This window comes from Suricata suricatta, chromosome 5, assembly GCF_006229205.1.
Source record: "Suricata suricatta isolate VVHF042 chromosome 5, meerkat_22Aug2017_6uvM2_HiC, whole genome shotgun sequence".
NCBI classification, from domain to species: Eukaryota; Metazoa; Chordata; class Mammalia; order Carnivora; family Herpestidae; genus Suricata; species Suricata suricatta.
In genome coordinates this window covers 51874334-51899751 of record NC_043704.1, presented here as the reverse complement: position 1 = coordinate 51899751, position 25418 = coordinate 51874334, and positions in this window count along the sequence as shown.

Below are 25418 nucleotides of genomic sequence, written 5' to 3'. Positions count from 1 at the left end.
CATATCAAATATTTACTCTGAGGATTAAATGCAAATCAGTTTCAAACTGTGTTCCTGACTTTGGAACACAGGAAGATAGAGCAAGTCAAGGAATGATACTGTAGTTACATCAAGGTGCTTGAAGCCTTGTGGAGTTACCCTAAACTCCATGGTGTATAGTTTTATCATGAGGTTTGGTGGCGTATAGTATTTGAAGTACATTCAAGTCTTAGGGATTCAGCTCAAATTTCTTCTAGTTCTGGAAGTTTCCTAAGGGTACTAGCAACTTATCAATGGCGCTGTTTTGGAGATGGGCACTTATTTGACATAGGGTATACTATAAAGAAATCGAGATGTGAATAAGGTTTATATCTAATACATTAAGTAATATATGGAAGATAAGAATATGGTCTGACAAAGGTAAAATAAATATAGATATAAATGAAACAAAGAAAAATGCATGAAAGACCAAATTTATTTTGAAAATCCAGAAAAAAAAAAAGACATCTATTACTAGAAGAGGCTTCTTGACTAGAAAAATGCATGAAATACTTTCAGTCATTGGGAAACAAGTGACACGCAGAATAAGCAAAATCTGCATTTGACAACTATAAATCACCTCAAGATAGTATAGAAGACACAAATAAATGGAGATGCATAGTATGTTTATAGAATAAAAAGCTCAAAATGTTTTAAGATGAAAATTCTCTCCAAATTGTTTTTATAAATTTGATACAATTCCAAAGTCTTAGTAGACTTCTCTTTTGGAAAAATTAGCAAGTTGATTCAAAAATTGAAATGAATGAATAATCAAATTTAAATGAACAGTCAAATCAGTTTAGAAAAAGTTGATGATGGGGCATGTGGGTGGCTCAGTCGGTTAAGTGTCTGACTTTGGCTCAGGTCATGATTTCATGGTTCCTGATTTGAGCCCTTTGTTGGGCTCTGTGCTGACAGCTCAGAGCCTGGAGCCTGTTTCAGATTCTCTGTCTCCCTCTCTCTCTTCCTCTCCCCTACTCATCCCCTGTCTCTCTCTTTCTCTCTCAGAAAAAAAAAATTTTAAAAAGAGAGGGAAATTGAGGGAAAACACTACCATATTTAAAAGCATACTAGAGGGGTACCTGTGTGGCTCAGTTGGTTAAGTATCCAACTCCTGACATCAGCTCATGTCATGATCTCACAGTTGGTGAGACTGAGATTTGCCTCAGCCTCTGTGCTAATGGCATGGACCCTGCTTGGGATTCTCTCTGTTCCTCTCTCTCTGTTCCTTCTCTGCTTGCTGTCTCTCTCAAAATAAATAAGTATTATATAAACAAACAGATAAATGGCTACTATAAAAGTTACAATAACTAAGATACCATGGTATAAATCTAAGGATAGCCAAAGCAATCAACAAAACAAAACTGAAAGTCCAGAAATATACCTATATGCTATATTTACATAATTACTTAGTTTTCAAAAATATTGCCAAAGCAAGTCTATAGGGAAAAGGAAAGCCACTAAAAACAATTAAAAAATAAAAATATAAAATACTAACTATCCATAAGGGGGAAAAATGAAATTCAATCAATATCTCCCAGGTACAAAAAAATAATTTTCAATATAAAACAACCCTAAACAGAAAAGGTAAAATATGCTTCTGGAGGATATTGAGGAAGATTATCTTTGTAACTATAGGATAGGCAATGATTTATTAATCAAGATGCAGAAAACACTACCCATAAAAGAAAATAAAAGAGATAAATTTGACTACAAAATAATTATTTTTATTTTTATTTTTTTATATTCATTTTTTTTTAGAGAGAGAGCTTGTACAAGCAGGGCAGAGGCATAGAGAGAGGGAGAGGACCCCAAGTAGGCTCTGTACTAAAAGCACAGGACTGACACAGGGCTGGATCCCACAAATTAATGTTCATAAACACATTCTGATAAATGACTTACATTCAGAATATATAGAAAGTATTCTTCAAAGTATTTGATAATAAAAAATCCAATAAAATGTGCAAATAAACTGAACAGTTATTTCACAAAGAAAAAAATTACAAAATTGTATAGAGATAGCCATTAAGCCCATGACAAAATATTCAGCCTCATTATTCATTTTAGATGGGAAACTTAAAATCACAATGTAATAGCATTACAAATAACTTAGAATGAATAAAAACATGAAAAAGACCAATTTTGGTGATGATTGAAGCAACCAAAATTCTTATCTATTGCCAACAAGAATGCCAAATGGTTCAACTTTCTAAATAGTTTTGCTTGTTTCTCATGAACTATCAATACCACTTTCTATGTATTTATTCAAAACAAATGGATATATATGACCAAAACATTGTGAATACAAATGTTCCTAGTAGTTTTTCTCATAGTAGACTCAAACTGGAAACAATACATTCTCCCTCCTTAAATGAATAAACATAGCGTAGTACATTTTTACAAAGTAATTCTACTCACCAACATATGTGAATTACTAATATATTCAACAGTAAGAATGGTCTCAAAATATTATACTGAGTGAAAGATTCTGGATCCAAAAGAATGTCTATTCTATTTTCCATTTATATGAAATTCTAGGTCGAGCAAAACTAATCTTGGCAAAATAAATCTGATTAACCAAAATCAAAGGCACAATAAAGGTAATCATCCTTTCAAGAAATATTTATTACATGCAAGCTAAATGCCAGATAGTTTGAGGTATAGCAACAACAATGACAAAAACAACAACAAAAAGGCAAAACTGTCTCCCCTTGTAGATATTACATTCAAGAGTGGAAAGAAAGTAAAAATAAAATAAAACAAAATGCAGAGTATACCAAAGCAATTAGGTACCAAGTAGTATGGAGAAAAGAACAGAAGAACATGGTGGAAAGAACTCTTTGGGAACAATTACTCTGAGGGAGGCAAGGAGGAGGAAACAAACAAACAAAAACTGTAGTTATAAGGAAGGAGGAAATGCTAGGCAGAGGAAGAAAGTTCCTGAAGCAAGGGAATGTGTGCTTTGTTAGAGGAAAAGGAGTAAAGCCTGAATAGCTAGAATGGACTGAACGAGGAAGGAAATAGGAAACAAAATCAGGGTAAGAAGGCTGTAGAGGGAGGAGTAGAATCTACAAGATCCTTTGTCTGGGATTTATACATGCATACATATGTACATACACACATACATACAACATGTAAATCTCCAAGGACATTCCTGTATTTAAAAGGTAATGAAAGTTTTGAAGCAGAGGTATGATATGATAAGATTTACTTCTTTTTTTTTTTTTTTCAAGACTGTTCTGCTTCTTGTCTTGAAAATAGATTTTAAGTCCTCGGGGACAGAATCGAATCAGGGATATCTGTTGGAAAATTATTATAACAATCAGGCAGAAGTGGAAGGGTAAGTTATAGACAGATTCTATGTAACTTTTGACAGCAAGACCAAGTGTATTTAAAAACATATGTGGGATAAGGGAAAAAGGTAAGTAAGAACGAAAGATGACATCAAGGCTTTGTTCTCTTTTTTTTTCTGTTTTCTTGTTTTGTTTCATTTTGATGTTATTTTACTTTGGACTAAAATAATGATTTATTGAGATGGGGAAGATTGTGGGAACAATGAATGTAATCAAATCAGAAGTTTGGTTTTGAATATGTTAAGCTTGAGATTTGTATTGGTTGAGTTTGAGTAGGTATTATTTTAATACACAAATCTGATGTTTGTAAAATTTCCCAGACTTTAAAATAAAAATTTGACAGGTACTGATATATAAACGGTATTAAAACCATGTGATTCAACCTGTAAAGGAGTAACTGGAATGGGTTAATTCCTTCAGAGTTGTAGAAAATCAATGACAGGTTTCTGAGATGCCTCAGTCTTGAAGAAATCCAGAGTTAATACGCTGTGAAACTGTTTCAGCACTGGCACATCTTTCATTAAACTTAGGTAACATGTCAAATATTGGGTACTTAGTGCAGTTAAACTTGGCAAAATTTTGTTTTCGGAAGCCCATACTCAGTCCTGCCAAAGACCATAGCACAGACTCAATGGTGTCTGAGAGAAGAGGCAGAGAGGGAACATCTGGGTTTCAGCTTTGCCAATGTGCCAATTTATGCCAGGTGTCCAGAGCCCATGATTTGTGAACGTAGGCTAGATTAGGAAAAAATCTTACAGAAAGAGGTTAATTATGCCACTATGTTTAGGATATCTGGGAGGAAATTCCATTATGCAAATATTCCCTCCCTGAGAACTGCATTGGAGATATTCCTGCCTTCTGGCAAAGTTTAGAAATTTGCAATGGCGGCAGCCTCAATCACCAAGTCTTATTTGACATGCCTTTCTTTCCCATCCAGCATATTCAAACTCCTAATTTACAATTCCCCTTGGAGTTTCACATTTCTGGCAGGATAACACCATATGAAGGTAGTCTCTGTTAGTACCCTGGTCTTTACTATCTCCTTTGAGCAGGCCTCACCATCCTGTGCCATAATGGCAGCTTAAGCCTATCAATCCCTTCTCCTAGGCAAGTTCCTATCAACCTTCTATTTGTTTCAGCTGGAAATGTATCCACAAGGGTTCTTCGAACTAAAGTCACTGTTGGTGCATCTGCCATATGCTTTTGATCACACTGTCATTCCTCTGGGGTAATGCAGAACTTTGATAACATTTCTTTATGCTACATATGCTTCTACGGTGGGAATTTTTTTCTATAGTGGAACATGTTTCTAGCCTTTTTATATTCCTGTTGGAAGGTTTAGTTGAAATTATAACAGTTTAAACCATTTGCATTTTGATTCTTTTCTCTCCTATCCAATGTAATATTACTACATTTACTGGAATCAAAATCTTTCTAATTTATATTTGCTTCCTGTCTCAGATATTTTGCTAACATCTTTTAGGTTTTGAATTGTGGCATCTCCCACAATTCAAATAATATTTTATAGTCAATAACTCTATATCTACAAAAATCATATGCTAGCCAAAAAAAAAGTCTAATTTCATTGCGCCCATATAACGAATAATTCTACTCAGAAGATCTCCTACCCATGGGGTATCCTCTCAGGACAGTTACTCCAGCCTAGTCTTTTCCATCCATTATTGTCCTATCTGGTTCCTTCTTAATATCTTTTATCCTTTGTCTTCTCTTAGAGTTTTAATTTGAAAGAAATGAGAATATGACACCCCAAACTATGCCTCTTAGGCATACAAATTATTTTGTGCTGGAAGCAATTAAGAAACAGCAATTGTACAAAGAGCTGCACCTTCCTCTTACCTGCCTAAAGGCAGGATACAAATCCCTCCTGTAGAGGAGACAGACTTAGCAGCCCAGAGATGGCACCAGAGGGGTCCGCAAACAGTCTTACTTTAGTTCCCTCCCACATATTTACATCCCCACAGTCTGTCACCCTTGGAAGCCTGAAACTACTTTCCTTTGTCTTGTCATTTCTCTCCAAACTTGGTGTTCTCTGTTGCAGATGCTGTGTAAGCTACAGCTCTAAGACACGGCTTTTGAGTCATTCTTCATCTTATGTTTCTCCCACATTAATAAACTGCTTTTTCTCTTGTTAATCTGTCTTTCAGCTAAGCAGCTGGAAACCTAGACTAGGCAGAGGTCATTTTGCTGCCCCTACACATTCCACCTGTTTCTTATGGCATTTCCTCAGGATTCTCAATCGCAGGGATTCACAAAGTCAAAAATTGTGTCACTATGAAATTCTCCTAGTAATTCTTTAAGTATTTCATAGTATCTCCCCGATCTATCCCACTCAAAACTGCCCAAGTTTTACAGAATGGGTGTAACTATGTTTGCTCGTATTTTGCATTCTCCATCTGTAGCTTGAAGCAGCATTTCCTTAGTAGTTTTCCGGGTCCAGGGCTTCTCTGAGAACGCCCTTCCAGTTTTCCCTCTGAGACCTGATTCTTGTCTTCTGCTGGATTTCATTGAGCTCCAGTAGCTGTTTCTGAACTAGTAAGGTTGAAAACATATTTTCATACAAGCAAAAACATTAATTTTACCTCTTATCAGTCTACTCTGTTTTTAAGATTTCATCTTCCCCTCTTTCATTTGCATACTCTGCCACTTAAGAGCTCATGCTTTCTCCTTCGGAAACTTCTTTTTCTTCTAGCTTAAGCAGCCGTCATCCTTCGTTTTTTTCATGTTTCTGCTGCTCCTGTTCTGATAATAAGGAGAACATTTTCTGAATCTCGTTGGTTTGTCTTTATTTATTGAGTATGCCTAATTTCCTGGGGACAATCTTTAGTTCACTTAACGCTATAGTTCTCACACTTCAACACAAGTACAATCATCCAAGGTTCTCATAACATGCAAGTTCCAACTCGTGGATTGGAGTATGAGCAATGTATAGAGATCTTAGATCCATTACTGGTTGATGCCAATGCTACTGGTTTGTGGACCACACTTTGAATTACACAGTTTAGAAAAACTTAGGACTGTCAGTGATGCCACTGAGTTATCCATTTCCTTCAGTCTAAAAAGATAATAATTTCTCCTTACCAATAGGATTGCTACTTTTCTGCATGTTTATTAATAACATATGTACCCTTTTCCCTGGGTGCATTCATAATTTGCCTCTCAAAAACCTAAAGCTATGTTTAGAGGTCTTATAATGAACAAATACAAAGTCAACTGGAACAAACTACACAAATTCAAGGGCAATTATCTCAGAATGTTCTCTTTGTATGTTAAAGGCCATTTTAAGGAGAATTTGGGGCAGCAAATGTATCATTGTCTATATGGCTAAGAATAATGATTTAAAGCTAGAACCTCCTCAGATTACTGTAGCTCCAGTGGAGTGTAGGTGCCTGGAATATTGACAGCATTGGTGGTTTTCCTCACAGGAGTCCTATGGTTTTTAATCCTGCTCCAGCCTCATTTGTAAACCAGGCCAAGAATTCTGTGTAGCAAAAGTCAACCAGACACAAACTGTCACCTACAGCCACTTGCAGACTAATGCCCTGTCACTTTTCTGTAGCCTAGAGTCCTGCATGGCTCCTTCTTTTCTTGAGGACCTCATACCTTTTGAGGTCCATGACCTTTATAAAGAATTTTTTGAGAAATTTCCCTACTGAAACCCATAGGGCTTTGTTAAAATGTGGCTTTCTTATTTCGTTTTTTTAAAAAGCAGTTGTAAAATAAACACCAAAATGTCAGCAGCAATCACCTTCTCAAAATAGCATGTGACCCAAGACTTAATACCTTTTTCCTCAAGAAATGGGAAGGGTCTGAGATATTACCTGACTTGCAGATTAACCTGCCACTTTCATGGAAGCTGCAGGAAAAAACATTTCCTGGGTCAGAGACCAAAAACTTCATTACTTGTAGGACATGCAGGATGAGCTTCATGTTTGCATCACTTCACCTGGATGAGAAACGGCCCTGGGGGTGCTGCGCACACAGTAGATTTGTGTCACCGCTGAGGAAGCCCACGCTTAGCGTACCCTCACTCTTATGTGAAGACTGGCGGCAAACGTGCACCGTACTTACCTTAGAGGGAGGCATTGTCTCTGGTATTCTGGAGACAGATGTTCTGCTTTCAGGAGAAACTATCTTTACATTCAAAGGTTATCTAATGTTATGTAAACATCTTTGAACAGACCGCCTGGAACAAACACTGTCAAAAGATGTGCAGAAATGCAAGAGATCCATGGAGAATTATCTACCAACATTGCCCAGGTCTTGGCCATTAAGAGCCAACAATTGTAAAGCAGTCCTGTGACACAAAAGAGGACACTGCAAGTCACCAAATTCAAAAAGTTGCTTGATGTTCATTATTAAAATATCACAAGAGTATAAACCTGCTCACCCTAGTCATGCCAAATATTTCCAACTCTGCTTAAAATTCACAGCCCCCAATTCCCTAACTTATATATACATATAAAACTTACATATATATATATATATATATATACATATATACATATATATTTAATATTCCTTGCTCAAACAAAAGACTGAACACTTGTTAAATTTAACTTCCATTCAAAACTATAACACATCTGCCATCCCTCATCTGCCCTTATAAAACTGATGGCACAGAGAAGTAAGAGAATTCTAGGCTGGTACCCAAGAGAAGAGAAAGCAACATGCTGAGCTCCATGTGCCAACTTTTAATACCCAAATTCACTAATTGGGTTTGTTCAGTCCTCTTCCTGAGGCAGGAAAACGTATAGAGGGAGGAAAAGAAAGTTTAGGAAAATATTTTCCTCATAGCAACCAGCCGTAGAGACTGATAATAAATACAACTTATAGAAGTGTAAATAAATATATATAAAGACATTCCATAGTTTAATTATCTAGCTTGTTTCTCTGAATATCTGTACAAATACATGTGTCTGTTGGTATGAAGGAAAAGTTCCTTTCCCTCAACATTGCTAATATCTGAGATTATGTATTATCAAATAATAGTTTACAAGTAGACAAAGTAGACAGGTAATTTACAACTGCAAATCCAATAATTACCTACAAAGATTGTTAAATAATAAAGGAATTTATGGTCTTATACAGGAAGGTCAAAATCAGGGCAGTTCCAGAATTGGTTGAAGGGTCAAAGCCTACTACCTCTTTCATTATATCTGGGCAGCCATCTTCAATGCTTTGTTTTGGCTTTTTTGATAGAGAGCATTTATTTCTTAGCTATTATCCTTCTTATTACTTTGTTGAAAACAATAATTTCCATCCAACCCTGTAAAATTTATTGAAAATTATTTTATGGCCTTTTATATATCCAATTTTTATAAAAGATCCATGTATGCCTGAGAAAAGTATGTATTTCTACATTTATCTTTTAAATTGGTCACTTTAATTGTTCAACTATCATATATTTTTCCTATAATTTTTCTTCTTCGGCTATTCACAGTTGAGAGAAATCTATTTCACCCTTCTAGAATGATGTAGATTGGTTTTCCATATTTTAAGACTAATTTATAGGGTGTATCAAGTTTAAAAAGATTGGTTATAACTGGTGAGATTCATTTTCTCTGTCTGATATTACTATAGCTGTCCCATTTTTCTTTTGCAAAGCATTTTCCAGGTATTATTTTTAAATCATTTTTGTATGTCTTGTGTACTGTTTAATTTTAGATTTTTCCCCCTATAAACAGTTTATAGATGTTTTCAGTCCAATCTGACAAACGCTGTTAACTAGAAAGTTCAGTCTATTTAAATTTATTTTAACTATTAAATATTTTCACTTATTTATAACATAGGATTTTTAAAATTCCTTTTGAGTTATTATTTTTTTCATTTCAATATCTTTATTCTACTGCTGTAGTAGTAACATCATTTAGTACTCTTTTATTCTTTTAGTGGATGCCTTGAAATTTTTCATGTATATTTACCATAAGAAAGTTCCAGACTAATCAATGCTGTTACCATTTATCTGATCAATATGATAACACTAGACATCTCTATTTCCAACCATTTCCCACATTACTCACACTTCATATGATACTATTGCTATTCATTGTAACTCCGTTTTGAACTATTACTTTCATGGCTATAAATTAGACATTAATCTTTCATACTCTGTGAGTTCATATTTACAAGTATGCCCATTTCTTTGATCATTCATCCTTGCCTTTTTTCCGACTGAGGTATATCATTTCCAAGTTTACTTTTTGAGGATCCCCGGTTTTGAATAATAATTGAGCTGAAGTGTCAGCTGAAATACTCAGTGTCACCATAACCTATCTATTTATAGATTTTTAAGTTAATTCTATTCTGTATGGTTTAAATTTATCAAAAATGTCAATTCTTTCAACTGCTTTGAAAAAATTTTACCTAATAGAATTATCTAATGACATGAATTCTGAATATTCTTTTAATTTCATGCCACAAACTTTTTAAATATGCATCATTAATCAGAAGATACTTCCTTCAATTAAATGGAAAAAAAAAAAGACTGCTGAATGTGAATTTAGATTTGCCACCATTTTCATCCCATGCAATAATTACTTGATTTGCACAGTTGACATTTGTTGGGAATATACTGTGCCAGTCCACTGTCTCCAGGAATTTATACTTTATCATAAATTCTTGGTTGCTTTCAAAAGTAAATATTTATTGAGTATCTATTATATGTCAGGCCCTGTGTTCGTGTTCTCTGGAGAGCCTATTGAATGTGTGTGTGCATACATACACATTAGATATATAACATTACAAAATTATAATATAAATATTATGAAGAAATCAGTAACATCATTTGAGGGCTGACAAGTCCAAAGTTCAAGGTGGACCAGCAAACTGGAGACACAGAGAATCAAGGCTGCAGGTCCAGTTGAGGACTGACAAACTGGAAACCTTAGAAAGCCCATGTTCCAATTTGAGCCTGAAGGGCATCTATTATAGAGCCAGAAAGAGCAAAAATGTATTAATCTAAAGGCAATCTGCTGAATCCTCTCTTATTCAGAGGAGCTCAGTCTTTCGTTCTAATCAGGCCTTCAACTGATTGGTTGAGGCACACCTATATTTTGACAGGTAGTCTGATTTCTCAAAGTTCAGTTATTTAAATGTTAATTTCATCTAAAAACACCTTCACAGTGTGGCACCTGGGTAGCTCAGTTGAGCAACTTATACAGCTCAGGTCATGATCTCACAGTTAGTAGGTTCAGGGCCCACATCACTGGGCTCTGTGCTGACAGCTCAGAGCTTGGAGCCTGATTTGGATTCTGTGTCTCCCTGTCTCTCTGTCCCTCCTCCGCTCACGCTCATTCTCACTGTCTCTCAAAAATAAATAAAAATGTTAAAAAAATAAAATTAAAAAAATTTAAAATAAAATAAAAATAAAAACCATCTTCATGGAAATACCCAGAATGATGTTTATCCAAAAAGATGGGGACTCTGTAATCCAGACAAATTGACATGGAAAATTAACCATCATAATCAGCATGCACATAGTAAGTAAAGAAATATCCTTATGGACATGTTCCTTATGTCCTAACAAAGAAGTTGAAGTAATTAGAAAATAATAGAATATTGAGTGATTGTTAAGGTATTGAGATGCATAAGATTGGTATATGTTCTGGTTACATTTCAAAGAAAATACTTTGAGAAGTTTTATTTGCTAAAATCCTTAATATGTTTCATTAGAATTAGAAATAGATGCTAAAAATGGCTAAGGTAAAAAAATGTTGCAGGTTGGGTTTTACAGAGAGAGATATGGAGATAGAATTTGGGCTAAAAGATGTTTTTAAGGGATCAACAACTATAAAAGTAAGGTGGAGAAAGCAGGACTGGTCTGAGATAGAAGTGTAACTGAGACAAATGTCCCCCCAAATCCTCAGTGAGTCCAGTGCGACACCGCAAAGCAAATGTTACCTACACAGCAAAGCAAATGTTACCTCTCAGATATCTGTTGGACTGAAATGACAAGCCCTTTTTCGCCCCAACTTGGTCAGACAGAAGGTTCAGGCCATCTTGGGACGGGTGTGACATGGGGTGGAATGGTCTCTACAGCTCAAACAGATAATTAAGGAACTGATTGTGGAAGTCTGTCTGCTGACCTGATGCCTGCAGACGGACAGCAAGTCCCCCTGTTGGGGATCTGGATGTCACATTTCTGTGTCTAGCCCACTTAATGCTTGGTGTCCTAATCAAGTGACAAAAATAATTCCCATGCTCAGGAATAATTTGACCACTTCTTATATATTATAATCCATTATAGATACCGCTATTCAGAGGAAAATCACTCTGGCAAGCACAGAAAGAAGAATCATCAAAATGGAGAATGCTTTGCTTATCATTTGACATTTTTCAGCTGCAGTTACTGAAACAGATAATTCAACTCAAATTGTCTTAAACTGTAAGCAAATGTATTCACTCACATAACAGCACATATAGAGATAAATTGGGATAGAGTTACTCATGTCTTCAGAGATCCAAATTTGTTTTTCGCAACTCTGCTTTTTTTATTTTTACTTATGTATTTTTAATATTTTGATCCTCCCTGTCTACTTCATTCTCAGCTTCCTTTTCATAATTAATGTACAGCTATGAGTAGTAATTGGGGCTATATATTTAAAACATATCTCTTTATGTCTTACTGTCCTCAGTGTGGTTACATGAATTTCTTTAGCTGAAGTAGACGAGATTACCAGGATCATGCCTACTCTTGCCACTGAGACTAATTCAGCAAACGCTTTCTTAATTTGGGAGGAAGAAAACAAACATAGGAGATTCCACTTGAGCGTCTTCTCAAATTTGAGGTGTTTTTTTCTTATTAAGAGTGATTGAGGAAGCATTTGTCAAAAATTAAAGTTGGTGAATCCCTATTTTGAAAGGCTACTGAACTAACATCTCAAATACGGAAATTTCCAGATGTAAGATTATATGATTACTTGCTATTTTTGTTGTTGTTTAATTCAGACCTCTTTTTTTTTAAACTATAGATAAGTTGGAGGAATATAAGTGACTAGTGATATGAATACTCTTTAGTTAGCTGTCTATTGCTCATAAAGATCTTTCCCTTAGTTTATATAACCTGTGATATAATTTTTCTTCTCCCAAATGTGGTTCGTTGTGTCAACAAAAACTTACTTTCATCTCAAAATTCAGTAAACTTTTGATGCCTTGTTAATCAGAGAGAGTTATCTGACCATTGATTTTTGATGCACAAGCTTAGTTATTTATAACAATTATTTTATTTTAACAAAAATACATTATAAACAAAATCACATTTATGTGAATCAAATTCCTTTTCTCTGGAAGGCTATCTATGCTATTATGTTATTTGACAAAGCCAAATACTTCATAGGAAATGAAATAAACTTAGTCTTATGTTGGGGTTATTACTAAGGAGATTCTACAATTTTTGGCTAGATAGAATGTAACACAGAGATTTCTGGTGGTCTAAGGTAAGCTTGGAAGGGAGTAGGTCTCTGGAAAGCTGGACATCTGAATGGCCATGACTGCAGAATGCCCAGGAACCAGCCTGACCAGGAGTTCTACAGTCACTGGGGAACTCCTGTTATCTCTACATTGAATACAAAGTTTAGCAAAACAATAGGACACAGAGACCCTTGCCTTATATCTCTGATTTGATTAGCCTCCTGTGATTGTTCACCTTTAGGTCGTGTACCCTTTGTTTTTGCGTGGCTGAAATGTTTTAGGTAGGCCCTCTGTACACAACAAGCCAACTGAGATTTGTGATTGGCCCGACACTGCAATAAATGAGAATATAAGGCAAATGGGGGTCTTCCTGAGTGAAAGTTGACCCGCCATGCCTTCTCCTCTTTTTCTTAGGAAAGTGTGGAGTAATCTTTCATTTTTGGCGCAAGGTTTGCTGACCATTCCCTGCACTCTTATGCAAAATAATGAAGAGAAAAGATAAAAATATGAGGAAAACCAGCAGATGGAAATGGAGGACCACAACCAAATCTCACTTCCAAACTAATTCTTTTTTTGTCAAACTAATTAGGTTTGTAAAACTAATTCCAACATTTCCAAAACTTATTCTTTTTTTGTAAAATCTTCCTGAAGAAAAGTAACACTCAGTTACGCACTGTCTATTAAAGTATAATGGCCTTGATCTCACCCTTTGTTTACCATTTCTAGTTCAACAGTTCCCTAACATCTCTTCCTCACTGAGGGTGTATTTAAGAAAAGAGCCAAACTGCTTATTATATTGTCAAGGATAATATAATTCATGGTTGAGATTTTTAAGAAAAAACAGCTTAATTTTTAAATGTATTATTGTTATTACCCAGAATGATGAAGTTCACAGTTACTTGTAATGATTCTCAATGTTAAGTTTTTCCTTTTGTTCCTTGTCTAAATATTCTAGTTAAAATTGAGATTTGCATTGCTCAACCCCCAAAATGCTATGCTGATGAAGCTCACTATTGTTAGCACCTAATTCAACCATTGCTTGTATAAGAAAGCCTAACTGATTTAACTTTCAAAGCTGATTATCATATATTTGGAAATGAATAGAAGAGGGCTAGGTTAATATAAATGAAAATACATTATTTAATATTGCAGGATAATTTTCTGGCTATAACTTAATACTAATTTGTTATAAATGTGTAAGGTATCATTTGGGCTTTGATGATGGTTCCAGTAATTAATCTTTGACATAGAGTCTGAAATATCAAGGTACTCTGGCTGAATCAATTATACACAATATTGGTATAATGCATAATCCACTTCTTTTAGTTTGTACAGAAAGAAAAATCAATGTGACAATTCCATTCAAAACCCAGGAAACAACTGCTAGTAAGTTTATTGTATATCATTTATTGTCTGGATTACATGCAAGATAATCATTTAAGTAGTTTTTGGTTTTGTTTGTGTTTTCTTTTTTCTTATCCAAGTGAAAATACATTACTTACGAAGAGAGGATAGGCTATTTTGAGGAAGTACCAACTCCATCGACTGTGGGTATTTCTTCTTGTTACTACAAATCTTATGCAAATTCCCAAAGAACACCTATGTCTGAGTTTAGAATTAAGCCAATTTCTCTCATAATGTGAATTAGACCTAAAAAACATTGTCCACAATTCACCAGCTCCTAAAACTTCAAAGTCCTTGTATTCTAAAAGCCATTACAAATGCTATGCTCAATTCATGAAATCATTTATTCCCTAGTTCTGACACCTTCTAAGTCCTTACAAGTTGAACTTCACTTCATACATGGAACTCTATTTAGGCATATCCTTTTTCAGACATCCTTCCTTGGGCACTTCATAATTACAGTGTGGTGGGGCCCCTTTCTAAGGAATGAGGTGAACACCTCAAGACAAGGAAAGGCAACCCCACTATGTGTGTGTGCGATACATTCCTCAGAAGTCTGTAACATAAACTGCCCATTCAGACTGGATGTTACCATGTAAGGCAGACAAAGGAGAAAAATTGTACAAAAGGCAAACCCAGTTGCACTCGGGGCTCAGTCTTTTGGGTCTTAGCCCACGGAGCCCATACTGGCATGAATAAAACTGCTTCCTGGAAAGAAAAGCCTTGGTCACTCTGTGAGACTCACCACTAAAACAGTATCACTGAATATGTCCCAAATGAACTGTATCTCCTTCCTTCCTTAGCCTCAGAATGCTTCACTGCTAGTCTAGTTCATAGCAATAATCATTAGCTTCATCTACCCTTCACTTCAAAGTACGGAAGATGGAGGCATCATCTACCATTTGCTTACCCAATCCATCTCCAACATGTACATTAGATTTACTTTCTTCTCTCCATTTTACTGACAACATCTAATACCAGAGCTCTAAATACTTTGTGATTGGTCTCCCTTCCCTCCTGTGATGGTCTGAATTGTGGCCTATAGTGTCTTGCTAAAGGGACTACCTCTGTTTTCTAGCTCCTTTTTATTTATTTATTTTGAGAGAAAGGGAGAGAGTGCAAAGAAGGGTGAGGCAGAGAGAAAAGGAGAGAGAATTCCAAGCAGGCTTTGCACCATCAGAGTAGAGTTCGATGTGGGATTTAAACTCATGAGTCATGAGATCATAGCCTGAGCCCAAACCAAAAGTTAAATGCTTAACTGACTGAACAACCCATGTGCCCTTCTAATTCCGTTTGTTATCTGTCTTTTGCTGTAACTCTATTGTACATGTTTTTCTAAATATTTTTCCTTCTCACTGCAGTTACAGTGGTCTTTCAATTACATATACCTACCAAGTTATTAGCCACCTCAGTGGTTTTATACAAATATCCTAGACTTCACCTGACTCAACTTTGTGGAGTCAGATTAAATATCCCTTCTCTGAGAGACCACCCACAGAACACTGTCCATCCATTTTTTCTTCTTTCTGTCCTTTCTATAGTTTCCTTTTAAAGTGATTATAATATGCTATAGTTATATCTTTATTGTATATGTTTGTGTGTGTTTGCACATGCACACATATTTCTCCCACTTTATACAGGATCATCAATATCCTGTATATATAGTACATAAGGTGAAGGATTCTGATTGTCTCTCACTTAATGACATCTAAGCTGGGAATCAGTGGAAGATGAAAAATTCTCAGTGTCATGGAAAAAAGTTGGAATGTAAGGGCACAAGTCTAAACCAAACAGGCTTTAAGTTCCCCCTCTGAACTAGAAGGTCTAAGGTTCAGTTCCCTGAAACTAACAGGCAGTTACACATGGCCTAGAGCAAGAGAGACCACCTTCGCAACACCCAATCAGGGAAGGCCAGCTACCTCTCCCCACATTCCTAAGGGTGAGGCCTGCAGATGGGAACTTTAGATAGGACCCTGTTACCTAGTGTTAAAGTTAACCCAATGGTCACTGAATAAGACCCTGAACTCGCTCTGTAATTGGTTAATTTCAAAGATATCCTAAATGTTGTGATTGGGTCCCGCCAAAAGTAACGAACACTCTAAACAAAACATATGGTTAAAGTTGCTGCCACCATTGTCATACAGTAATGATTTGGTCACTGTACCGATGTCACAATTTCTTGTAACTCCCCCTTCCCAAAACCCATAAAAAGCCCTGCTCAGCCCTTGCTCGGGGCTCTCAGCACGGATCCATTGCGTTGGTGAAGGCTGTGAGACCGAACTTAGGGCCGGCGAGCCTAAGCCATAATAAAACTGCCCTTGGTTTTGCAAGCGTGACATGGTCTCCCTGGTGGTCTCTGGTTTTTGGGGATGATATTGAAATCTTGGGCATTACAGAAAAGGTGTTTCCCCAGCATCTGAGTGCCACTTTTCCCTTCAAACTGTTTTCAGGGATGATGTTCTCGGTCACACAACAACCATCAAATTACAGTCTGCCAGATGGCCATCTACTTTACATTGGATGTTAGCTATACATAGACTACAATCATAATGCTGAAGTTGTCTTCTCTTCCAAAGGACACAAGCAGTTGTCAATGTGGGAAACATTGCTGACAGTCTTGAAAAAGATGATACACTTTTATGGTTCAATCCCTTCACAAGAATGGAATTATCGGCAACAAGAGAACAGATAATGGCACTTATTTCCAGGCTGCAAATAAGTCTCAATTTTCTAAAGTTGAAGACACGAATGAACTCTATAATATATTTAGCATTGCACCAGGCCTGTAGAATCTCATTTTTGCAAAACAGGAATGATCTTCCCTCTGATCACCAGCTTCCTATTTTCAGTCAGGATGGTACATTGAGTATACTGTGAGAGTAAATCAAGTGGTTGAGAAAGTGAGGGAGATGGTAATGGTTAGAATAACCTCTGTCTTGGTATTAAAAATAGTCCTAGTGACCAGCTGCCGAAAACCACCAAATCTTTGTGCTTTAATTTCATTATACCTTAAGATTGGATTGTGTCTACAACTGGCACTAACAAAAAAGTATGACTATTTAATAAATTGTCAAGGGACTGCATGTTTACTTACCAGCCTTCCTTTCTCATTAGAGAAATTTCATGAGTTTAGAAATCCAGATCTTCCACAGAAGTATTTGTTAATAAATGATTGCACAAATTCACATGTATACAAATAAATTCAATCTTCCCATAGTGATATATAAGTAGTCAGTGGCAAAACCAGTCACGGGTAAAATAGCATGTGCCAAGTCATTCAAAAAGAATAATTAAAAATTGTTTTTAATGTTTATTTTTCAAAGAGAGAGGAACAGAGTGAAAATGGGGGAGGAGGAGAGAGAGAGGAAGACACAGAATCAGAAACAGGCTCCAGGCTTTAAGCTGTCAGCAAAGAGCCTGACACGGGGCTCAGACTCACTAACTACAAGATCATAATCTGAGCTGATGTCAGACACGTAATTGAATGAGCCACTCAGGTGCCCCTAAAAAGAATAATTTTATATATAAATTATTTTACTTAAATAATTCAATATATATCACCTTACAACTAAAGTTTACATGATTTTTATTACCTAATGACTCTGAATGCAAACAGTATAACACACACCTGCTTTGGTGATATGCATAGGACATCACAAGGCTAAAAAAGCAACAGAAAAATATGTTACATTTTCCAATAAAGAAACTATAGGTTTGTCCTTGGATTGTCTGATGTAATTTTTAGTCAAGATATTTTCCAAATTCAAAGATTTTACTTACGTCATAGGAATGTAAAAATCATTGCAGAAAACTCACGAGGTTAAATGCCACACAGAAAGATGCAACAGGTCAGGTACAGAGGAAAGCTTGGGGTGGAGGTGGATTCCTTGGTCATTTAATGCTTTCTCCCAGCTAATTAATTTGGTATGTGAGATGCACTGAAAATAGTGATCTGTATGAATGTTAAATGATCCTGTAAGACTTATGTTGGATTCTGCAAAGGAAAGTAGTAGGCTACTGCAATTAACTTTAGACTTACTTTTCATTTAAGCACAGAGTTAGAAGAGAAATTTCCTAAAAAGGGAACTAGTGGCCCATGATTCATTTCTTAGAAAGACTTTTAATAAAATGTAGTCAAAGTTGCAGCCTCCTTTAAACAAAATAGCCAATAATTTTTCAGAGTATAATGGTTCACTAATGTACACATGTAATCTAAAAGCTTTCAGTCTTATCCGAGAACAATTCCTCATTCATTGTGCTTAGTAACAAAAATTAGCTACACAATGTATGGTTAGCTTATTATCACTGACTGGAACTCAATCTCTGCTTGTCTATTTATACCAACAAAATCCATTATAAAAGGAGGCATGTGATTATGTGGTAAAGGTGGACTTTAGAAAATGATTTCAAAGAGCTCTCTGAAATACTGTTTTCTAACAAGATTATATTATTAAAATAAGACCAAAATATGTATGCAAACTTAGAATGTTCACAAAATTTTTTAAATACATAAGTGTTTTCTTGATTTACACAATAGCCAACAAAAAATGGTGAGGATTAGTTTAAGGTGAATAATAAATTTCCTCAGGAAGGTGAAGACAGTGCACATCATTAAATTTGGTAAATAGGAGCTTAAACATGATGAAATATTCCTACTTTATTCCCTTTTAGATTGAATATTTTACATACATTCATAAGACCACATAAATCAAAGTGTTAAAGGGGAAATCCTTTTTGGCAAACTTTCTGGCATTATATTTATTAAAATACCATTTACCTCTCAGCCAATGAAATCTTATCCTGGGGTTATCAGTACTGCTCTACACCTAAATACCTGTTCAGACTGCTTCATAGTTCACATCATTACACAAGTCAAGGCCACTGTGTCTTATAGACTAAGGCTGCCTCTCTCTTGATTTTCTTGACCCTTAATTCATAAACCTAGATTGCACTGTCCACACTAATGCAAATCTGAACATGTGTGCACATTTATAAAGATCTCCATTGTCTCCCCATCTGCCCAGGGTCAAACCCAAATGGTTTAACATGACCTGCTTAACGTAGCTTCTGATAATTCTACAGCCTTACCTCATGGCTCCTTCCTCTTGTAACAAACACTCCAGCCACTTAGAACTCCTTGTGTTTTCCTACTACCTCTTGGCCTCTGATCTGGAATTCTCCTCTGCTAACTCTTCTGCTGATGAAGTCCAATTCAGACTTCAGCTACTAACTTAGGCATCCCTTCTTCTAGGAAGAGACCTCATATGCAAAGCATTGATGAGATTTTTAGTCTATGCCCTCCTAGAGCATGAATATATGTCTGTTGCTATATATGTGAGTCCTTGTCAAGGGGTGAACTCCTAAAGGGCTGGCATTAGTCCTTTCCTCTCCTATTCCTACTTCTCAGAGCAGTGCCTAGAATATAAAAGTTCAGGAAATAACTGGATTCGAATTCTGAAGGTCTTTAATAAGTTGAATTACATGTGTGTTTACATTATCACTATAGTACAGACATCAATGTTAGTATTTAATTATAGATATTTATAAAATATATAGATTTTAGAATATGTTTAATTAGGTTTCTATATAATGCATTGAAAATGCCACAGTGAGACACTCCCATTTGTACTTTTTATTTCTACATATTCATACCTGTCTCAAGAAATCTAAATTGATTTTGGCTGTAAAATCAAATAATGATAATGCAAATAGTGGCACTCAACTATTTAAGTGATTATTAAAATATGTGTAGAGAAAACTTCAGGAAATACCAAAGAATAAAGATAAGAAACAGAAATCAGCATTTTATCACTTGTCAGTTTAAGCTTCGTAATGAAAACAGAAAATAGACAAAATAAGTAGGAAATATTAATTAGCTTTAGAAAGTATTAATCTATTGAACTTTTAAAAATCCAGGATAGGGGCACCTGGTGGCTCAGTTGGTTAAGCGTCTGTTTCGGCTCAGGTCATGATTTCACGGTTCCTGGGTTTGAGCCCCGCGTCAGGCTCTCTGCTGACAGCTAGCTCAAAGCCTGGAGCCTGCTTCACATTCTGTGACTCCCTCTCTCGCTGACCTTCCCCTGTTCCCACTGTCTCTCTCTGTCTCTCAAAACTAAATAAAGAGCATTAAAATTTTTTTGAAAAAATCCAGGATTGAATAGAGCCAAACACATTTAAATAATCTAGGTCACATGACATCCGTATTATAGTAATACAAAATTTACTAACTTACTCAATGAACTCCTTTGCAGTTAAGTTGAAAAATTGATGATCTGGTTTAATACCATCATCTGAAAAGAAAATAAAAAGAAAGAAAACTGTAATATTTATCTTAGAGTAAATACACACAGCAGTTTCCTTATCACTTGTAAAGTGACATTTTTATAATAAGATCTTGCATTTAAATAGCACTTTGCAGTTTAGAGAGTAAGCTTTCATATTCATTATCCAAAAGCACAGATAGAAAAGCTGTGAATGTTTGTGCATATTTAGAGTAATTCAATCCAACATTGCCTACATAAGCAAAACATATTTTTGAAGTAAAAGAAAATATGAAATCTTATTTTTATGTTTCTTTAATGAACAGATATTTTTAATAAGCAGTAGAATCCTTTTATTTTTTTTTATCTTTACTTAGTTTCATAAAACTGCTGATATTGGCTGAAAGTATTATACCATAGAATCTCTTTGTAGAGACAAGTATATAGTTTCAGACATAGGGCACACATATCCACAATGTATGGTTAGACTTATACAGGTAAGTTCAAAAAGACTATATGTCAAATATTTAGTGATCTATAAATATTAGCCATTATTATGGGAGATCTAATATTCTTCTACTTTCAGTTAAAAGTTTTAAAAGTGTTTTCCAGGGGTGTCTGGGTGGCTCAGTCAGTTAAGCTGCTGGCTTCGGCTCAGGTCATAATCTCTCAGTTTGTGAGGTTGAGCCCCGTGTCAGGCTCTGTGCTGACAGTTCAGAACCTGGAGCCTGCTTCAGATTCTTTGTCTCCTCTCTCTGCCTTTCCCCTGCTCATGCTTTGTCGCTCTGTCTCTCTAAGATAAATAAACATTTAAAAAGTTTTAAAAAAGTTTTTTTCCAGTATAGATGGAAATATAGATGCAGTTAATCCCAAAGATCAATATTATTCATAACAATATTTTCTCATTTGACCATTCGTCTCTTTAAATGAATTTTCATTCACTTCTAAACACATCCTTCCTTTCTGCATCCTTTGGAAAAGTTATCAGTTTGGTGATGGTACATAATACTGAAGTTGTGCTGCTGTCTCTTTCATCGAACATGCCATTCCATGCCTATTGGCAAGCTGTTAGTTTTGTGCCTCATTTTGCTAGTTCCAATTTTGTAACTGCTTACTGTTTTTCCAGATTGAACCATAACATATCACATTGAGGCTGCTGTACTCTTACTCTTAGCGCACCAACACAATGGAATCATCCTTGCTTAAAAATTTCTATTACTTGTCACTACAAATAAATTATATTTCATAAAAGAAGCTTATTTGATTATTAAAGAGTCACAGATATAATTGTATCTATATTTCTAGTATTATCTTACTTTTTCCCTGTTTGGAATCTATGTTCTTGATTAGGTAAATGATATATTAGTCAGTCTGGAAAGTACATAATTTTCTGTGGTTTGCATCTTCTTCTATCTCTTTTTCTACACAGAATTTTTTTATTCTATAATAATTCATAAGTTTTTATGGATTCCATTTTATCTACTTATGAAATTTCATACGTTTTATGGCTCAAAATTCTTCCATAACGTCCCTACTTGTATAACCTAAAAACTGATTTATCTATACTTTTATGATGACAAAATCTATCCTTTTGTATTCTCATAATACTAGGTTTGTATCATGCTTGATGACATTTTTCACATTGAAAATTACCTTAAGCTGTACACATGTATTTGTATATACCTAATTGTTACCATATTATGTCAAATGTTTTAAGAAACAGAATAATATATTGAATTATTTTATAACTAATATCAGCTTATAACACATAGCTCATAATAATCATTTAATATAAAATTTATAACATATTTGGTATATCAAATGTATTTCAAATAAAATATTTCCAATAGTTGAAGGCTGAAAAAATACAATTCTTTGGGTTATCTCTTAGGAGTAATTAGGTAACTATCTAGAACATTGCTGCCTAATAGAACTGCACTATGATAATGGCAATTTTCTGTGTCTGTGCTGTCCAATATATTAGGCTGTAATGTATTTTACTTATTAAAAATTTGAAGTGTGGCTAGTTTTTTTTTTAATTTTTTTTAGTGTTTTATTTATTTTTGATACAGAGAGAGACAGAGCATGAGAGGGGGAGGGGCAGAGAGAGAAGGAGACAGAACTGGAAGCAGGCTCCAGGCTCTGAGCTAGCTGTCAGCACAGAGCCTGATGCGGGGCTCGAACCCATGAACGTGAGATCTGACCTGAGCCAAAGCCGGAGGCTCAACCGACTGAGCCACCCAGGCGCCCCGAAGTGTGGCTAGTTTAACATTTTACTAAAATTTTAAATTATTTAATTTTAACGATTTTGTAATGTTTATTTTTGAAGGGGGAGCAGAGTGTGTGGGGGGGAGGGGCAGAGAGAGAGAGAAGGAGACAGAATCTGAAGCAGGCTCCAGACTCTGAGCCATCAGCACAGAGCCTGATGCAGGGCTCACATTTACCATCTGTGGGATCATTACCTGAGAGCCAAAGTCCGATGCTTTAACCAACTGAAGCACCCAGGTGCCCCTTAATTTTAATGAATTTAAATTTACACAGCCACATGTTGATTGAACAATGATAATTGAACTAGGCAGAGCAGATTTAGAAAGTCAAGACAATTGTCTTAGGGAACATTCAATGAATCCGCCAGGACAACATATGTGTTATAACACATATTCCTTAAAAAAATGAATAAACACAAAATTTAAAAATTTTTAAAAAGAATAAAACATATTCCTTGACCTTTGCTCTGCATCAACTATGAGTACAGCTCATAGCATAGGTTCATATCTATGCTTATATTTTCCCAAGAAGGGCATCCAAATTATATTTTGATTCACTTTTTAAAATTTATATATAGTAATATTACAACTTTTTGTTGTTGTAAAGTTTTGTGAGTTTTGACAAACACATACAGTTGTGTGAATATCAACAAAGCCAAGATGTTGAGTAAGTTTTATTACTGTAAAACTTCCTCATGCCCCTTGATACTCAATCCCATTTAGTCTTCTTTATTGAATGCAGAAAACATTATTTCACTTCTGAGAATCACATGCTCAAAAATCTGTTGGAAAAAATTTCAAGAGTTCCCAAAAGAACAAGAAAGACTTCTTTGTTAATTGATCATGAGGAAATACAAGGCCATTGGCTAAATGACATCTGAGAGAGGTAGATAACTGTTTCAGAAGTATTACTGGCATAGTATAAACCTCAAAGGAAGGGATGAATGATTTATTTTGCACAAGGGAACATGTTGAGACAGTGTAATACAAAAGGAAAGTTTTCCTTTCAGAGTAGATAGTAGATAATTGATGTATGCACTCATTTAGAATGACTCTCAAGTGCTTAGAGCAATTAAATAATGAAATAATTGTGTATCTATATATTTCACTTTCATTAATGGCGGGCTAATTATTTGCATAGAAACTCTTATGTAAGACAGCAAAAAAATCAGGTGAAATAATTTAAAACTCCAATTAGAATTATTTTTTAATTAATAGGGAAGCAAAAATTTACTTGGCCAGGATCTGGGGGAGGTTGGAGACCTACTGGATTATCCAGGTCATAGGAGCTATTGTTTTCCTGGGGGCTTTTGCCAGTTCAGTAGGAATCAGCTGAAATGGGAACAGTCTAACAGAATCTAAGGAGCTAATTAACACTTTTGGCATCTTTGTGAGGCCATAAGCAACCAAAATTGAAATCTAGGGATTTATAAGTTATGGATGATCTCTATTAAAAATTTCTGTCTTGGATGAGGACCCATCAAAGGTGTACCTAAGGAGTAAATATGAATTTTCCAATACCACAGACCCTCACAGATGCTGTCTCAGCTCAGTGTTTCCTCCACAAGCTAAATATATAACTTCGATATAACTGAGCAATTCTACCCTTGGATACATACTCACTAGAATTAAGAACAGGTATTTAAACAAATACTTGTGCACAAATCTTAAGAGTAGCACTAATCACAATGGCCAAAAAAGGCATCATCAAATGGATGTTTAAACAATGCATAGTATATATCTATAAAATTAAATTTTTCAGCTCTAAAAGGATGAAGTACTGATCTGTATTATGGCAAAGATGATCAAAACTATTATGCGGGGCACCTGCGTGGCAGGTTAAGCATCCAACTCTTGATTTTGGCTCAGGTCATGATCTCACTGTGAGTTCAAGCCCTGTATCAGGCTCCACACTGATAGTGTAGAGCCTGCTAGAGGTCTTTCTCTCTCTCTCCCTCTCTCTCTGCCCCTTCCCTGTGCACACTTGCATGCTGTCTCTCTCAAAATAAATAAATAAATAATATATATATATGTGTGTGTGTGTAAAATAAATATAAATATAAATTAAATATAAATATATATTATGCTAAGTGAAATAAGCCTGACACAGAAGGTCTCATATTATATGATTCCATTTGTATAAAACACCCAAAATAGCGAAATCCATAGAGACAGAAAGTATATTAGTGGTTGTCAGCGCTTGTAGTAAAGGGGTAAAGAGTGATTGTTTGAAAGATTTGTGGTCTCCTTTGGAGGTGATGCAATGTTTTGGACTTAGATAGAGTAATGTTTGCATAATATTATGAATGCACTAATGCTATTAAACTGTACATTTAACATGGTTAATTTTATGTTATGTAAATTCAATCTAAAAAAGAAACAAGAGTAGGAAAAATTAAACCTATGACTACCATAAGACAGAAATTTTTGTCCTAGACATTTAAGCCCAGAGAAAGGAAAATACTATGTTCACACAAAATCCTATACACAAATGTTCACATTGGCTTTATTCATAATAGCTCCAAACTAAAAACTATTCAGTGTCCTTCAGAGGGTGATTGGTAAGCAAACTGCAGCATATCTACATCACAGGGTATTACCCAGTAACAAAAAGAAATAACTACTGACAGATGTAATTCTGTGTTTGAATCTCTACAGAATTATGCTGATTAAAAAAGCCAGTTTCA